General features: G+C 39.8%; 3 non-coding genes across 3 annotated transcripts; 2 read left to right on the top strand and 1 right to left on the bottom strand.

Moving 5' to 3' along the window:
• The first annotated feature begins 295 nt into the window (after positions 1-295).
• LOC132896238 (U5 spliceosomal RNA) lies at positions 296-410 on the top strand. The gene has a single exon (XR_009655977.1). It is a non-coding gene; the product is annotated as a U5 spliceosomal RNA (small nuclear RNA).
• A 201-nt stretch (positions 411-611) lies between these two features.
• LOC132897170 (U2 spliceosomal RNA) lies at positions 612-802 on the top strand. Its single transcript, XR_009656258.1, has one exon. It is a non-coding gene; the product is annotated as a U2 spliceosomal RNA (small nuclear RNA).
• An 877-nt stretch (positions 803-1,679) lies between these two features.
• Positions 1,680-1,751, bottom strand: trnah-gug (transfer RNA histidin (anticodon GUG)). The gene has a single exon. It is a non-coding gene; the product is annotated as a tRNA-His (tRNA).
• Positions 1,752-16,610: the final 14,859 nt, after the last annotated feature.

The raw sequence follows: 16,610 nt of genomic DNA, 5'->3' as shown, positions 1-16,610 counted from the left end.
ATGAATGTATGGTGTGAGTAAGGCAATTAATCAGTAGTGTTAGACAGTGCAAGCATGTGATGATAGTGGAGTGAAGAGCTGTAACATGAAAGAAAAACCAAATACAAAATTTGGGCCAAGCCAGCAGGTGATGAGCTCCAAGCCCCCGCCATTTCCCAAAGGCTCCTCGTTTTAAAGGAGATCCCAGGTGTTTCCGTAATGAGCTCCTCAGCCACAACTCCAAGCATCACAGCGGCAGCGCTGAGAGTCTCCCAGCCTCCAATCCAGTGTCTCTAACCTGATCCAGTGTTCAGTGCAGCTCAGGTTTCTCTTCACTGATGCAGAAATCTTTCACCTTTTACTAAACATTTCCGGGGAGAGGGATGTTAATGAGCTCAGCTTATTTTTGCAGGCTTTGCTCTGGTAGAGCTGGACATGTTTCATGGTCAAATGTTAGAAATATCGTGCTTTTTGCATGGAACCCCCCCAACACACACACACACACACACACACCAAGGCAATGTCTCTCTTCAAAAGGATCCAGCTGTTGGGGGCGGAGTCTAGCTGTGTTTACCTTCCTGGAGTTTAATATTTGGAAGTGGTTTATTTAAAGCTGTTCACTGCAGTAAGTTATCGCTTCTCGGTCTTTTAGCTAAGATTAAGTGTAGTATCTGTTCTTATCAGTTTAATATCTGATATGTTCTCTAAATGAGAATGCTATATTAAACAGATTTTTAAAACAGAGAGCTGGAATAAGGGCTTGCTCTTTCTGTTCCATGCATCAACCTGGAATTGCAGTACCTCCAGGAATAGTGCCCTTGTTTAAAAACTATAAAAAAAAAAAAGGCAAACTTTTTTTTTTAATATGTCAGTCTGAAGTTTGTGTTTTCTATATAAGAGTAGATGCTTGATAGCAGAGAGCTGGAAGTGGGGTTTGCTTTTTCTGTTCTATGTATCTGTGTGACATTATAGTAGTCCTAGAAAGAGTTATTTTGCTCAAAAAATAAAGTTCTTTTTTTTTTTTGTCTGGTCTGATTCTTCCCTGTTTTCTGGTTTTTTTCCATGTTTAACAAGCAACTGGACTGTTAATCTGCAGTAATTCTTTTTCTTACTTTTTCATGAGACACAATATTTCCTACCTTCTACTTTCTTTTTATTTACTTACTGGCTTATTTTTTTTCTCTGCCTGTTTGCAATGGCTAAGAAAGCCGTAAAGATGCAAGAGATTGGCCCAGGCCACCTTACCCTGTACCAGCTTTCTGGACTTCCAATAGTGTTTTCACCAACATCACCAAAGCATAAAAGTTTTAGATATGTACCGTATTGGAGGTTTTGATTCCTGTAAACATCAGGTAGATAGATACGGTAGCTCCCAAGCTGGGAGTTTCTTTTGTTGCAGCAGCAAGTTACCAAACGTGAAAAGAAAAAGACACACTGTGCAATATAAAATAGAATTAAAAAAAGAACAAGCTGACTTTACAATATACAGATAAAAATGTAACGATAAAAAAACCTATATATGCACTTTGTACATGTGACTGTGCATTAATAGTGCTAAAATCAAGAATTGCGATAAATGAAGATTAAAAACTGTGCAATGGAAGACAAATAAATAAAAACAAATCAACTCTAACAGTGCAAATGACTAATGACAGCAAACCCAAAATTATTCCTCTTAAGGTAGCTTTTTTTTTTTCCTTTGCCATGACCCGGATTTGAACCGGGGTTGCTGCGGCCACAACGCAGAGTACTAACCACTATACGATCATGGCAAACTACTCAGAGGTAGCCATACTACTGTTCAAGACCATACCACTCATAATTTTCAAGTTCTGCTCCGGAAACAAAACCTCCCCCTCAGACTAACCTGACAAACGAAGTCTGAAATTGTTTCCATGGAAACATCACATCACACATCACATTATCTCTAGCCGCTTTATCCTTCTACAGGGTCGCAGGCAAGCTGGAGCCTATCCCAGCTGACTACGGGCGAAAGGCAGGGTACACCCTGGACAAGTCGCCAGGTCATCACAGGGCTGACACATAGACACTCACATTCACACCTACAGTCAATTTAGAGTCACCAGTTAACCTAACCTGCATGTCTTTGGACTGTGGGGGAAACCAGAGCACCCGGAGGAAACCCACGGGGAGAACATGCAAACTCCACACAGAAAGGCCCTCGCCGGCCCCGGGGCTCGAACCCAGGACCTTCTTGCTGTGAGGCGACAGCGCTAACCACTACACCACCGTGCCGCCTCCATGGAAACATGAAAATTTTAAATTTCTCAAGTTTCTTAGTATGAAAAGGCACATCTACATCACCTTCTTAATATGTACAGTATACCAAGTTTCAAATCCGTATCATGAATAGTTTTGGATATATGCTCCAGAAACAAACATTGGTCTTAGAAACTAAGTCAAAATCTATTTATGTAAAAATTTGAAAAATACTTGAGAAAGTAGCCAGAATGTACAGTCCACAGCCCACTCTACGATTGACACACTGCATTATTTAAAATGTGTGCCCTTTTTTTGTGAGGCAAATAGTAAACAGAAGTTAACTGCAGTTAGGAACTAAAGTTGTGAGTGATGTTACAGCAGTTTCTGTGGGCTGCTTTGAGGATCAGCACAAGGGCTCCATTGCTCAGTGGTGAGAGCATTGGTCTAATACAGCCTTTCTCAACTGGGGTGCCATACTCCATATTTCCTGTTAACAGGAAGGAAGCCAGACCTCTCAAAAATGTGGATTTTTGGGTCTGACTGCTATGCGTACAAACACGATCATAACAAATTGGATCCTAGATGTGACAGGGGAATATTCTTAGGCTATAGCAGGAACAGCCCTGCTTATTTAGTATACAATCCAGAAACCAGGAAGGTTTCAAAACACAGATTAGTGAAATTTATCAGGAAGAACAATGTTGAACAGCAGACTCAAACTGATGATGATGACTACGAACTCCCAAAATACAGAGATAGGATACGTGATAGTGAGAGCAGAAATGACAAATCACAAAGTGAGAACCAGGACATAGATGCAAATTGTGAGACCACAAACACAGACAACAAAGATGAATCAAAAGATGATGACACCACAGAAACCGAAGTTGAGGAGATTGATGGAAACTTTGCAGGGACACCAACAACAATCAAGCAAAAACAATACCATTCAGAAAGGGAAAAGAGACCCCCAAAATACTTACAAGATTACGTAACAGTCTCCAAAGATAAGATAACCAATGCAAATGTTGATTCTTGTTACAGGGCAGTGTTCGGGATTCCCCAAACATATAGAGATGCCATCATGTCACCTGAAGCTTCTATGTGGGAACAGGCTATGAAGGAAGAAATGGCTTCACTTAAAGAAAATGACACATTTGAATTGGTGACTTTGCCAAAGGATAGAAACACAGTGGGGGGGGAGATGGGTCTATGCTTTGAAAGAAAATGCAGACACAGGAAAAATTTTCAAAGCTAGATATGTTGCTAAAGGATACGAAGGAATAGATTACCATGAGACATTTGCTCCTACAGTAAATCTCACTTCAGAACGAGCACTGATGCAAATAGCGGCACAGAATGACTTTTCTGTACATCAGATGGATGCGAAAACGGCATACTTACATGCCCCCATTGAAGAAGAGATATATTTAGATCAACCAGAGGGTTTCGAAGAGGCAACGGAAACAGGAGGGAAACTAGTGTACAAGTTGAAAAAATCCCTCTATGGCCTCAAACAACCTGGAAGAAATTGGTACAAACTTTTAAACGATCATTTGGAACAAAACAACTTCGAGAGAAATCGGGTAGATCACTGTGTATACAGGAAACAGATTGAAAATGACACAATCATAGTAATCATCTGGGTAGACAACTTGATCATTGCAGCAAGTAGTGAGGATCAGCTAAACAGGTTCAAGGAAACAATGAAGTCTCAATTTAATATGAAAGATTTAGGACAAATATCATACTTTTTGGGCATCCAGTTTGAACAAAAAGAAGGAGAAATCAAAATGAGTCAAGAAATATACATAATCAAAATGCTTGAGAGGTTCGGAATGTCCGACTGTAAACCTAGAGCTACACCAAATGAGTTGAAAATGGAATATAACAGAAATGTAGATGAAAACAACACTGAAATAGAAAATCCCAAAGATTACAGAGAAATTGTTGGACGCTTGATCTATGCAATGACTTGCACCAGACCTGACATCAGTTGGATTGTCAGTAAACTGTCACAATCCTTAGCAAAACCTAAAGTACAAGACTTGGTGGCAGCCAAACATGTTTTAAGATACTTGAAGGGTACTTCTCACTATGAACTACTGTATGTTTCAAGAAAACAGATGAACACCTGAGTCTGTCAGCATTCAGTGATTCGGATTGGGCATCCTCTGTAGAGGACAGATGTAGTACCACAGGTTACTGTTTCAGTCTGACAAAACAAGGCCATGCAATATCTTGGAAGTCTAAGAAACAACCCACAGTGGCACTGTCAACTTGTGAAGCTGAGTATATTGGCTTAGCAAACACAACTCAGGAAAGCATCTACCTAATGCAGTTATTAAATGATTTGGACTCAAATGTTTACAACTGTACAACAATTTATGGTGACAATCAGGGAGCCATAGCACTGAGTAAAAATCCAGTACATAGGTCAAGGTGTAAGCACATTGGTGTGAAATACCATTTCATTCGTGATGTACTTAGGGCAGGAAGAATAACTATTAAATACTGTCCAACAGAAAACATGGTTGCAGACATACTCACTAAATCTGTACCAAAAGTTAGAATCCTGCAGTTTAAAAATTTCCTGTTTGGAAATTAGATATACTTGATAATGGTTGTGTATGGTTTGTGAAGATGAGAACAAGTGGGGGTGTTGAGTTATGTTCTCATACAAATATTATTTGTGTTAATTTTTGTTATTAATGGTTTCCTACCATGTGTGAATGTGTGATGTTTTGACTCTGCAACATGTGCAGTGTCTCACCGGGGATATGTTAATAAACGGTACTTAAACGGTATCTAAAATGAACGAAACCGAGTGATTCATCATCTTTACCATTAGATAGACAAAGAAAACATTTACCACATAAACATGGACAGAGAAGAAAACTTTACAAAATGTAATTACAAATTTCTGAATGCATATGTCAAGGGTATGTTAGAGAGAAGTTGTGGCTCACTGATTAAGGCTCTGGGTTACTGATCAGAAGGTTAGAGTTTCAAACGTCAGCTCTGCTAAGCTTAACCCTTTCTGCTCCAGAGGAGCTAATCATGGCTGATCCAGTGCTCTGACCCTGACTTCTTAACATGCTGGGATATACAAAGGAAAGAATCTGACTGTACACAGTGAAAACTAAAAGTGCCTCGAATATCCAGTTGGGTGCTCAAGGAACTTAAAGGTCCTGCGTGTAAGAATTTAACCTTAAACATTTAATAAATTCAACAAAATTGTCAACAGAATGTGAAGAAATAACAGCTTTGATGTTGTGTCAGAGATGTGTATGGAGTCACAGAAGTGCCATAAAAAGAATAAAAACAAAATAAAAAAATAAGAAAATAAATGCAGAAATAAAAATAAAGCAATAAGAAAATATATTTTTTACTTTATTGCTTTTGCCATTCCCTTTTCGTTGCTTTTTTTTTCTTTTTTTCCTCTATTGCTTTTCCATTTGCTTGAGTGGCCAAACTGTCAATCAGCTGGCTTTGGATGAGCCTTCCTGCCCAGGTCGAGTAATCAGTTCCTGCACAGATGAATCCAGCTTTGTGCAGTGTGACTGTGGTAGCAGTTTGAATCAAGGAGTGAAAGTTCCTGATGATATATTATCATCATCATAGTTCCTCTATGGATACGCTGCCCATTATCTGGTCTTATTCATTTACAGTTTGAATCTTTTTATGGTGCTCTGTGGTAGTGGGGACATCACTGAGTGTTGGCTCTGGGTGGGAAGGAATCAGGTAGAACTGCCAGGTAACACATAACAAGTTCCAGCTGTGTTTGACAACTGGCAATTTATTTATGTCTGTCTCTTATATTATTGCAGGGAAGCCAGTAACCAGAGAAAGAACTGAGCAATCCAACACTGTGTGTGTGTGTGTGTGTGTGTGGGTGCTTGACAGAAGTTTGCTGAACCCATGTGGTTATATCAGATGTAGATGAATGATGGTTCTTGATGCAGTGCTGTCTGACAGATCAGAGATCACAGGTGTTCCGCTTTGGCTTGCACCCTTGCCATTTATACACCAAAATTCCTTCAGATTCCTTAAATCATTTAAGATTCAAGAATTAGATTCCTTGAATCAGAGGGTGAAATATCCAAATCCTTTCATATCTTTATTTGAGAAACATTATCTTGAAACTTTTCAATAATTTTCTCATGCATTTGTTGACAAATCGTTTGACAGATTTTTGGCTCATCTTTGTTACTCAAAGACTAGGGCTTTCCTGAATACTGATTTTGTACTGGTGGCATGGTGGTTAGCACTGTCGCCTCACAGCAAGAAGGTCCTGGGTTTGAGCTCAATGGTCGACAAGGGTCTTTCTGTGCGGAGTTTGCATGTTCTCCCTGTGTCTGTGTGGGTTTCCTCCAGGTGCTCCGGTTTCCCCCACAGTCCAAAGACATGCAGGTTAGGCTAACTGGTGGCTCTAAATTGACCAGAGGTGTGAATGGTTGTGCGTCTCTATGTGTCAGCCCTGTGATTATCTGGTGACTTGTCCAGGGTGTACCCTGCCTCTCACCCGTAGTCAGCTGGGATAGGCTCCAGCTTGTCTGTGACCCTGTACAAGATAAGTGGCTACAAATAGATGGATGATTTTGTACCAAATCATTATTATAATCAACTGTTGACATCACCTGCTTCAAATCACACCATTATTTCATTATTTTACCTCATTATTTTTAGAATGTGTTTGTGGAAGCAATGGTGTGGTTGAGTGCCAGTTTGTGAATGGAGAGTGAGGCCAGGGAAGGTGAGTGGCAAAATGATCACACCTGTGGGTTTGTGTGTGTGTGTGTGTGTGTGTGCGCGCACAGAATTGTGTGAAAAGTGATAATTGCTTTCATTAAAAAAGGTCTGCCAAAGCAAAACCCCACCTATCCCAGTGCTTCAGCGTCCACCACAATCAGAGAAGCATTACAGTGTTACAGGCCTGAAATGGAGGAATGGATGTATGTTAATAAATTAAATGAAGAAGACCAGAAACAAAAAACAAAGCATGAAAATCTTTTGTCCATACTGTCTGCAATGAAATACAAGTGAAAGTAAATTTGGAAATCCCTGCTTTCTTTTATTTGTATTTTCCACACCATCCCAAATTTTTCTGATTTGCAGTTGTACCTGATAACAGTGCATTTCCTATTACCTTGCACTTTCTGCTGTCTTGTTTTATTGTTGTGTAGCAGAGCTCAAATACCTAAAACTCCTTGCTCACAGGATGTTAACCATGAAGAGGCCCAGAGAGTAATCGTACAGACAGCCATGGGGATCTATGTTGTTAAACAGGAGAATGCAGAAACCTTTCACAAGCCTGCAGATGTTGGGGTTGCCATTGAGGGAATCAAGGTTCTAACTGATCTATGATGCATCACCTTTGGACTTGTGATGTTATTTGGAATAATCTATGCCCTCAACTTGAGTTATCCCCAGAGCTGAAAGGTACATTTGAGGTGTTTTAGAAGATACTGATGAACCTAGATTGGGACAAGCTGCCCTCCAACTTGCAAAAACTGAAACCCAAATTGTTTCAATAAAAACAAATGTTTTGTTCAAAAATTGCTGAGACAGTCACAGAACAAGCTATTTACAGTAAAATGTGACTTATCTTAAGGATATTCATGACTGTATACTTGTCATTTGTTCCTCTTTCCCTCTGTTGTTAAAAACTGTTGTTATTTTAAATGTTGACTGGGTTCAAAAATCTCATTTGAGGGGGGAAAATGGCATCAATAAGATCATTAAGCGATAAAAGATAAATCCAGTGTATCAGTTTGAATGAAAGTTTTGCTTGATTACTTTTAAGCAGTGTTAAAATATTTTGCACACGGTATGTTGGAGAAACAGGCGGCACGGTGGTGTAGTGGTTAGCGCTGTCGCCTCACAGCAAGAAGGTCCTGGGTTCGAGCCCCGGGGCCGGCGAGGGCCTTTCTGTGCGGAGTTTGCATGTTCTCCCCGTGTCCGCGTGGGTTTCCTCCGGGTGCTCCGGTTTCCCCTACAGTCCAAAGACATGCAGGTTAGATTAACTGGTGACTCTAAATTGACCATAGGTGTGAGTGTGAATGGTTGTCTGTGTCTATGTGTCAGCCCTGTGATGACCTGGCGACTTGTCCAGGGTGTACCCCACCTTTCGTCCGTAGTCAGCTGGGATAGGCTCCAGCTTGCCTGTGACCCTGTAGAAGGATAAAGCGGCTAGAGATAATGTGATGTGATGTGATGTGATGTTGGAGAAACAGCATTTGAGCACTCAAATTGTATGATTTATGTGTCTAGATGTGTCTCCCCATGAGCAATCAGAGAGGGATGGATAGCAGGGAGGAGAGAAGCTGAGAGGGATGGGTGAATGAAAGCAGGATGAGCCTTAAGAGCCTCCCTCTCTCCCTATGTACATCCATCCTCCTTCCCAGGTTTCTTCTTCATCTTTCCTGCTTCCCTCGCTCCCACTCCTATCAGCCTCTCCTTATACCCACAATGCACACTGAAGTTGAACAATGAGAACATTTGGCAGAGCTTTCAGTGACTCTAGGAACAGTTTCTGCTTACCGTTAACCACTGTGCATGTGTTCAAATCATTTTTGGAAAATATGCAGTTTATCTCTTATTTTGTTGGCCTTTGTGCTAATTGTTTGCATTCTGATGCACTATTTTAAAAGATTTATAGTAACTTTTTAATTGAGAGCTAATATTGTGAATTTAGCAATTTATGTACTTTATGGTGAATATGGTAATTTAGTAATTATGTCAGCTGAGTAAATGCAGCATTCATTTCATGTAATAATTGCATGTCATACTATTATATAAGCCATATTAAGGCATACTGAATTGTTCATAGTTAGAAAAAAAATCCCTCAGTTTATTAAGTACACATTGCATTTGTCTGGTATTAAACTTTGAATATTTTAGTTTGTTTAGATTTGAGAACACATCACATACATTTAAATGTGTTTTTAATTGTGTGTTAAGATTTATATGAATAAATTTAATAAACTCTGGTATCTCAAAAATTTCAACTGTGTAAATCTTAATATGCAAGTTATTTTAGGATTATTAATTTTAGTTTGATGGAAATTTGTCTTACAATTGAAATGTATCAATCTTCTCATCTCATCTCATTATCTGTAGCTGCTTTATCCTGTTCTACAGGGTCGCGGGCAAGCTGGATCCTATCCCAGCTGACTACGGGCGAAAGGTGGGGTACACCCTGGACAAGTCGCCAGGTCATCACAGGGCTGACACATAGACACAGACAACCATTCACATTCACACCTACGGTCAATTTAGAGTCACCAGTTAACCTAACCTGCATGTCTTTGGACTGTGGGGGAAACCGGAGCACCCGGAGGAAACCCACGCGGACACGGGGAGAACATGCAAACTCCGCACAGAAAGGCCCTCGCCGGCCACGGGGCTCGAACCCGGACCTTCTTGCTGTGAGGTGACAGCGCTAACCACTACACCACTGTGCCGCCCTATATCAAGCTTTGAAAAAAAATGGACCCAAATATAGTACTGGATCATCTTTTTGTATGTTCGCTGGGTAATTTCTCAGTGAACATATTAATACTTGCTAGCTCAGCTGGCTAGTTGCACAAAAATGGCATCTAGTTAAACAAAAATGGCCACAAGATGCTGAAAATTATTGATGTTTTGTTTTTTTCCTCATTAAAAAGGCTTTTTTTTCTGAGAGTGAAAATGAAGATGAGGAAATCTTATGTGCAGCAGCTCCAGAGGTGCAAACAGGGATTCAAACATGTCGCCTTTTGGCATAAATTTTGTGATACGTGTAGCTCTGATGAGTTTTCGAAATCGGTGGTGGTGGGGTCTGGGTGTGTCGGAACAGAATCATGGGGAATTAAATAAGAACCACACCATCTGAGTTGTCAAAAAAAAAAATTACGACTGAGATCTCTCACTATGATAATATTGAGCTATAGTGAGGATTAGAGACCCTGCCTGGGCTTGGATCTCCCTTCCTGATTTTTCCGAACAGAATAATCACTGAATGAATGGATGTGTGGAAGAGTTAGAGAGTGTGTATTACACTTCAGAAGAGACGAGTATTGCTTGTTTTTATAGTGTTTTAAACAGCAGACAATCACAAAGCACTGTTTCAAAATAAAATAAACAGCCATGAAAATTCTCTTTTTTTAAATTCATGTTATTTTATGCCTTCAAGATACATAGCCACGTGTATTGGAGACACATTAAAATGTGAATATGTTTTCCATTGCATTATTATTTCTGCCAATACAGAAATGCAGTGTTTGAGTCTACAGCCCTATCTGAACACTTTCTTTGCCGTGCAAGAGGTTTTTGTACAATGTTAGCAAGTTTCCTGTCGCTGTGGGCCTCAGAGCGCAGTAGTACACTGCAGAGTCTGATACTGCAGCAGAGGAAATCTGCAGATCCTCAGGCTTTTTATCAGCGTTTGCAGATTGCTGTCCAGATGAATAGACAGAGACACGAAACTCTGGTCTGGATTTGGGATACTGGCGATACCAGTGTATATAATCACCTGTAGTTGCCTTTAAATTACAAGACAGAACGACATCATTTCCTTCAAAGACATGCTTTTCTGATATACGCTGCTCAGTCATTTGCAGTAATGTGCTCCCTGGGGAAAAAAGAGAAAAGAAATGAAATAAATAAATGAATGAAATATGAAAACATATTATGACTTAAATTAAAATGAATGTACCCAGAAGAAGCATGAGTAGAAAGAGTTGAAAGAGCAGCATGATGGAGATGATAAGTTGCTGAAAGATGAAGGTGAATAAGTGCAGTTTACTGTAGTAGCCTGTGGAGCTCCACCCTTTCTGTAGCTGACACTGTAGATCAGAATATGTGTCACCAGGGGGTACAGTGACACCAGGGGGTATAGTGACACCAGGGGGTATAGTGACACCAGGGTTTTTTTTATTCATAATGACTGCACCACACAACCAATATAAACAACATTACAGTCTTACAGCCCTTATTACATGTAATAATAATAAGAATAAGAATAAGTTTTAGCTTCTTTTACTTCCTCAATCTAGGATATTCCAGTGTGCTTAAACAAGATTTCATTATTGTGCTCCAAACTCAATAACAGTTTAACAGGAAATGTGATGGTCTTTTTTTTTTTCTTTAACAAATCTATTCTAGTAAATAACTGGAAAAAAAACCCTCAATATTTTTAATACAGCTTTGGTAAGAATGATGTTTAGGTCTAATTTAAAAATAAATTTCAGCAGATTCATACACAAATGATGGTTGAGCTACAAAAGCAAACTGACATCATAGACTGAGGGTTGAGCCTGCAGAGGTAAACATGTAAAGAGCTCCATCGTGTGAGAAAAGCACGGCTCTGCTCCAGTCATGTGTAGTGCTTTTTGTACAGTGTAGTTGCGTTTCCTGTCACTGTGGGCTCCAGAGCGCAGTAGTACAGTGCAGAGTCTGTCACTGCAGCAGAGGAGATGAGCAGATCCACTTTCTTATTCGGTTGATCAAGTTTAGTGGACAATCGTGGATGAGGTGGTTGAGCCTTTGTGACCTGTCCACTGCTTTCGTCAATCAACAGCAGAAACTCTGGTCTTGATCCAGGTTTTTGTTGGTACCAGTGGAGACGGTAAGCTGATCCAGTATATGTGCAGGACAGTGTGATGTTGCTGCCTTCAGTTCCAGATATAGTGGTTTGTTCTGGTTTAATGCGGTTGTCAGCAGCTTCTGCTATAAATACATTAACATAATGTCATGACCATTTATTATTAATAAACTGTGATTCAAAACATTGTTCTTTTTGTTTGTTAAATACTTAAACATTTCATGTATAATGTGTCTGACTTACCAATGTCAGCATGAGTGAGGAAAAGCAAGAAGAAGAGTAACATTGTTGTTATGAGTGTTTAGTTCAGACCTCTAGTTTTAGAAATAAATGCCAGTGTTGTGTATTTGAGATTGTCTCTGATGTCGCCACATGTAGCTCCACCCACTCATATTTATTCATATTCACCACGACTCTGCTTCAGCTTATAATACACAAGCCTTTATTTGCATGTGTGTGATTTTAATCAATTATGACTTTATGTTGCTATAAACTACAGCACAAATATTACAACTTTGAAAAATCCCCAACTTTGCCATGAGACATATTCTATAATCAGGTACAAATTGCCTGTGGAACGCGCTGTAGGATTGGTTCTGGACTGACGGCCTTTAGGAGGCGCTCTAGAACATCGGCCTCAGATGGACTAGCCCCGTCCCAAAAAAAAATTATGGGGGTTCTCCTTCTCTAGGGACTCATAAATGAACCAGAGCGTGACCAGAAAATCATGTGAGTTCTGAAGGCACGGGTGTTCTAATCACATGAGGGACTCGATCCATCGGCGTGCTCATCCAGTCAGCGAGGAAATCATGCATGTTACCCAGACAGGTTCTGGAGGCTTGGGTTCTTCAAGGTCTGCATAATAGGTGCCACACCGTATGCTGAAGCCACATGGGTGATACTCTCCATCATAGGGTGTTGAGTGTATACGCCGGTACACTGCCAGAAAACAAGGCTAGAGGCTGAGATACAAAATTCCAGAAGTGGTGTGGCATGGTGTACTGGAACCCTTCTGCTGCAGCCACTGTTTGATGAAGTATTCTGTCAGGGAGCGGTGGGAGACGGATGCAAGCGCAGAAGTATTCATTAAAAACAGAGTGACAATCAGGTGTAAATACAGGCAAACAATCCAAATCAACAGGCAATCTCAATAACGGGAAACAAGCAAAATGTCGGGTGAGGTATGAACAAACGATCACAGGCAAAGAGAAATTCCACTAATTAACATTTGATGAGGCACACCTATTAATTGAAAAGCATTCCAGGTGGCTGCCTCATGAAGCTGGTTAAGATAATGCCAACAGTATGTAAAGCATCATCAAGGTAAACAGTGGCTACTTTGAAGAATCAAAAATATGAAACATGTTTTTGTTTTTTTTAACACTTTTGTTGACCACAAAATTCCATATATGTGCCATGTGTTATTTCATAGTTTTGATGTCTTCAGTATTGTTCTTGTTAGGACTGGGACTGTTTTGGCCTCTAGAGGCCGCTGTTATTTCCTTTTCGTGTCATGTTTGTTTTGGCCTCTAGAGGCCACCACTGTTCCTGTGTTTTGTGTCTGTGTTAATTGCCTGTTTAGTCCTGATTATTTTCACCTGTGTTCAATTTAGTTTGTGTATTTATACCCCCTGAGTTCAGTCCTCTTGTCACGGAGTCTTTGTGCTGTTATGTCTATCTCCAGTTTCCTCTGTACCGTGTTCTTTGTTTTGCACTTTGCTTTTCTGTTTTTTTTTTTTTACTTTTGTTTTGTACCTTTGGATATTTTTATTTTTTGTTATCTTCTGAGCTTTTGGATTTTTTTTTTTCATCGGATTGTAAATATTGTACATAGTGTAAATAAACTGTTGTTTGATACTTTTTCTACTTCCGCCTCACGCCTCTGCATTTGAGTCATCCCCCTGGTGGGAGTTTGCTGGATTATCACACCAACGAACCAGGTTCGAATCCCAGCAAATCCCTAACAGTTCTGCAATATAGAAAATAGTCAAAATACAGAAAAAAAAAAACTATGAATGAGTCAGTGTGTTCAAACTTTTGACTGGTACTGTATATAAAAATCTATAAGGAAAGAGTTGTTGAATACAATTGTAAACATCAACAACTATCTGTGGATTAAAAATGCAAAATTCTCTTTCCATAAATTTACTTAATTGCTTGATCATTCATACTTTTAAAAATGATTTTTAGTCTTTGCTTAATGCTTCATACTGAAGACTGTGCGAAACAAACAATGCATTAGTAAATAGGCCAGTTCTATTCATTTGGTGAAAATACAAGTAATTGGTTTGTAGTGTTTATTCTAGCTGATACGCTAATAAGAAGATGTGGAGTGCAGGCCAGTCATTGGTTTCCTCTGTAAAGCTTTAATATTTAAAACAAACAAATCAAAGTCCATGCCATATAAATTAATGTGACAAAACTTTAAATCACACACACTGCAGTGGTAAATTACATGGGTAAACTCCGAAGTGCCAAAGTGTGTGAGGTTTATCCATCCAGTGGCAGTTCTTGCTTGTATGGTGCCCTGAGCCAAATAGTAGAGCAGGAATCATAATCCGGAAACGAGCGAGGGTCAGTCAATCAGCAAACAATGCAACAGAGAGCAAGCAAAAGACAAGGTCGAGGATAAATGTAAACACGGGTCGTACACTGGAAATCAGGTGGAAAACAAACGGCTCGGTAAAGTTAGACATGGGGGTACTAGACGATACTTTGCAAAGTGGGGAAGTGAGAGCTGAATATATGTAGGAGAGAGGAGGGTGTACCCCGTCTCTCACCCATAGTCAGCTGGGATAGGCTCCAGCTTGCCTACCACCCTGTACAAGATAAGTGGCTACAGATGATGGATGGATTAATGGATGATAACAGTGACCCAGTGGGCAGCATTGCTGCATCACAGCTTCAGGGTTCTCAGTTGGATGCTGAGGTCAGGTTGCTGTCAATTTATGTGCAGTTTTACATGTTTACTCCATGTCGCTGTTAGTTATATATAACTAATAAATAAATACATAAATAAAAACCCATTGCAGTAGGAAGTTTGCTTGGAGAAACTGCCTGAAGGTGTGAATGAGTGTGTGAAAGGGTTTGTGCATGTTGCTCTATGAAGACCTGACAGTCCATCCAGGGTGAATTCCCACCTCACAGCTGGGAACCCCAGGACAGGCTTTGTGTTCACGACAACACTGACCAGCATACAGTGGTAACCAAAAAAAAAAACTGTTTACTAATAATGGAATATGTGCCAATAATATAACTCTTCATAAATTTTGAAAGAGAGAGATTCCCCCAAAAGTGCATGTCAGTTTCTTAAAATCATCAGCAGAACAACCAACAATACAACAAAACTGTGTGAAAGTTTTTGTACAGTGCAGTTGGATTTCCTGTCACTGTGGGCGCCAGAGCACAGTAGTATAGTGCAGAGTCTGATACAGCAGCAGAGGAGATGCGCAGATCCACTTGGTTATTCTTTTCATCAATTTCAGCAGACATTCTTGGGGGACGGTTGGGACTTAGAGTTCCACTTTGGTCAATATAAAGAAGGAACTCAGGTTTAGATTTTGGATATTGTCTGTACCAGTGCAAGTAGTTGTTTGTATCAGTTGAGTCATAGCTGCAGGACAGAGTAACATCACTGCCTTCATCTCTCACTGTCTGAGTGAAATGTGGCTTTATTGACGCTGCCATGGAGTCACCTGTCATAGAGAACATAATGTGTTTAACCTTTACACCATCAAACCAGAACGACATGTCAGACCCACATTCTGATTTTTTCTAACCACCACACAGACTAATTAATCACTCATTCTACAATTAATATTTCTGAAATAACAAAAAAAAAAAGAATAAATGTATAACTCACCTAGTGAAAGCCACAGACCCATGAATATAACAGTGAACATGATGAACGGTCTCAGCTGAATGAAACTATTATTTGTGTCTCCAATATTGTTCACATCATGCAGGTTGATGAAGCTCCGCCCCACAGCATCACATGACAGTGACACCGACAGAATGAAACAGGCTGATTTTGGGGGTGTGCCTTTCAATTTAAATATGTAAATATGTGCATTGTGATTGGCTAACAGAATCCATATGTGTGTGGATGGCAGAGTTGGATATTAGCCAATCAGAGTGAAGCTATTTACATATTTTGAGAGTTCAAGCTGCAGCTGCATAATCAGCCTGGAGTGTTTACATCCCATGATAAAACAGCATGAGGCAAAAGAACCAAGGTGCTTTTTCAATAAAAACAATATCACAAACTTTACAAAAGCACCTCAGAGAATAATATAAATTAATTGAAAAGAGTATGGCATGTCCCTTTGAACACTCTCAATCAATTTATAATAATAATAATAATCAGCATGGTCTTGGAACATATGAGACACTGATTTTGAACTTCCTATGTGAAGAATAAACATGTCAGGGTCTGTCCATTCTTCATCAAAAGCTCTGCTTTTTTTTATTCATGTTTCTCTTTTTAGAGCACCATGTGAAATTACTTTCCTCTGTTTCTCTGACTGTCTCTTGTCTTTCCCCTGTGTGTGTGTGTGTTTCACTGACTCGAGTCCTTGACTTGAGGACTACACAGATTTCATTGGCCAAAGAAACACACAGCATAATTATTTTTATATCCTTATCAGAAATTGCTGTGAATAAGTCATGATAAATAATTTAGTATAACAAGTTATTATTACTATTATGAGAATCAGGGGCGATTCTAGCATCTGATCTTTGGGGGTGCTTAGCCCCCAGAGCTGACAGAGGCACCTGGCTTGAACGACAGTGTTTCCACGTTTATTCCGCATTTAGACTAGAC

Source organism: Neoarius graeffei, chromosome 1, assembly GCF_027579695.1.
Source record: "Neoarius graeffei isolate fNeoGra1 chromosome 1, fNeoGra1.pri, whole genome shotgun sequence".
Classification (NCBI taxonomy): domain Eukaryota; kingdom Metazoa; phylum Chordata; class Actinopteri; order Siluriformes; family Ariidae; genus Neoarius; species Neoarius graeffei.
This window is presented reverse-complemented; position numbering and strand designations above follow the sequence as displayed.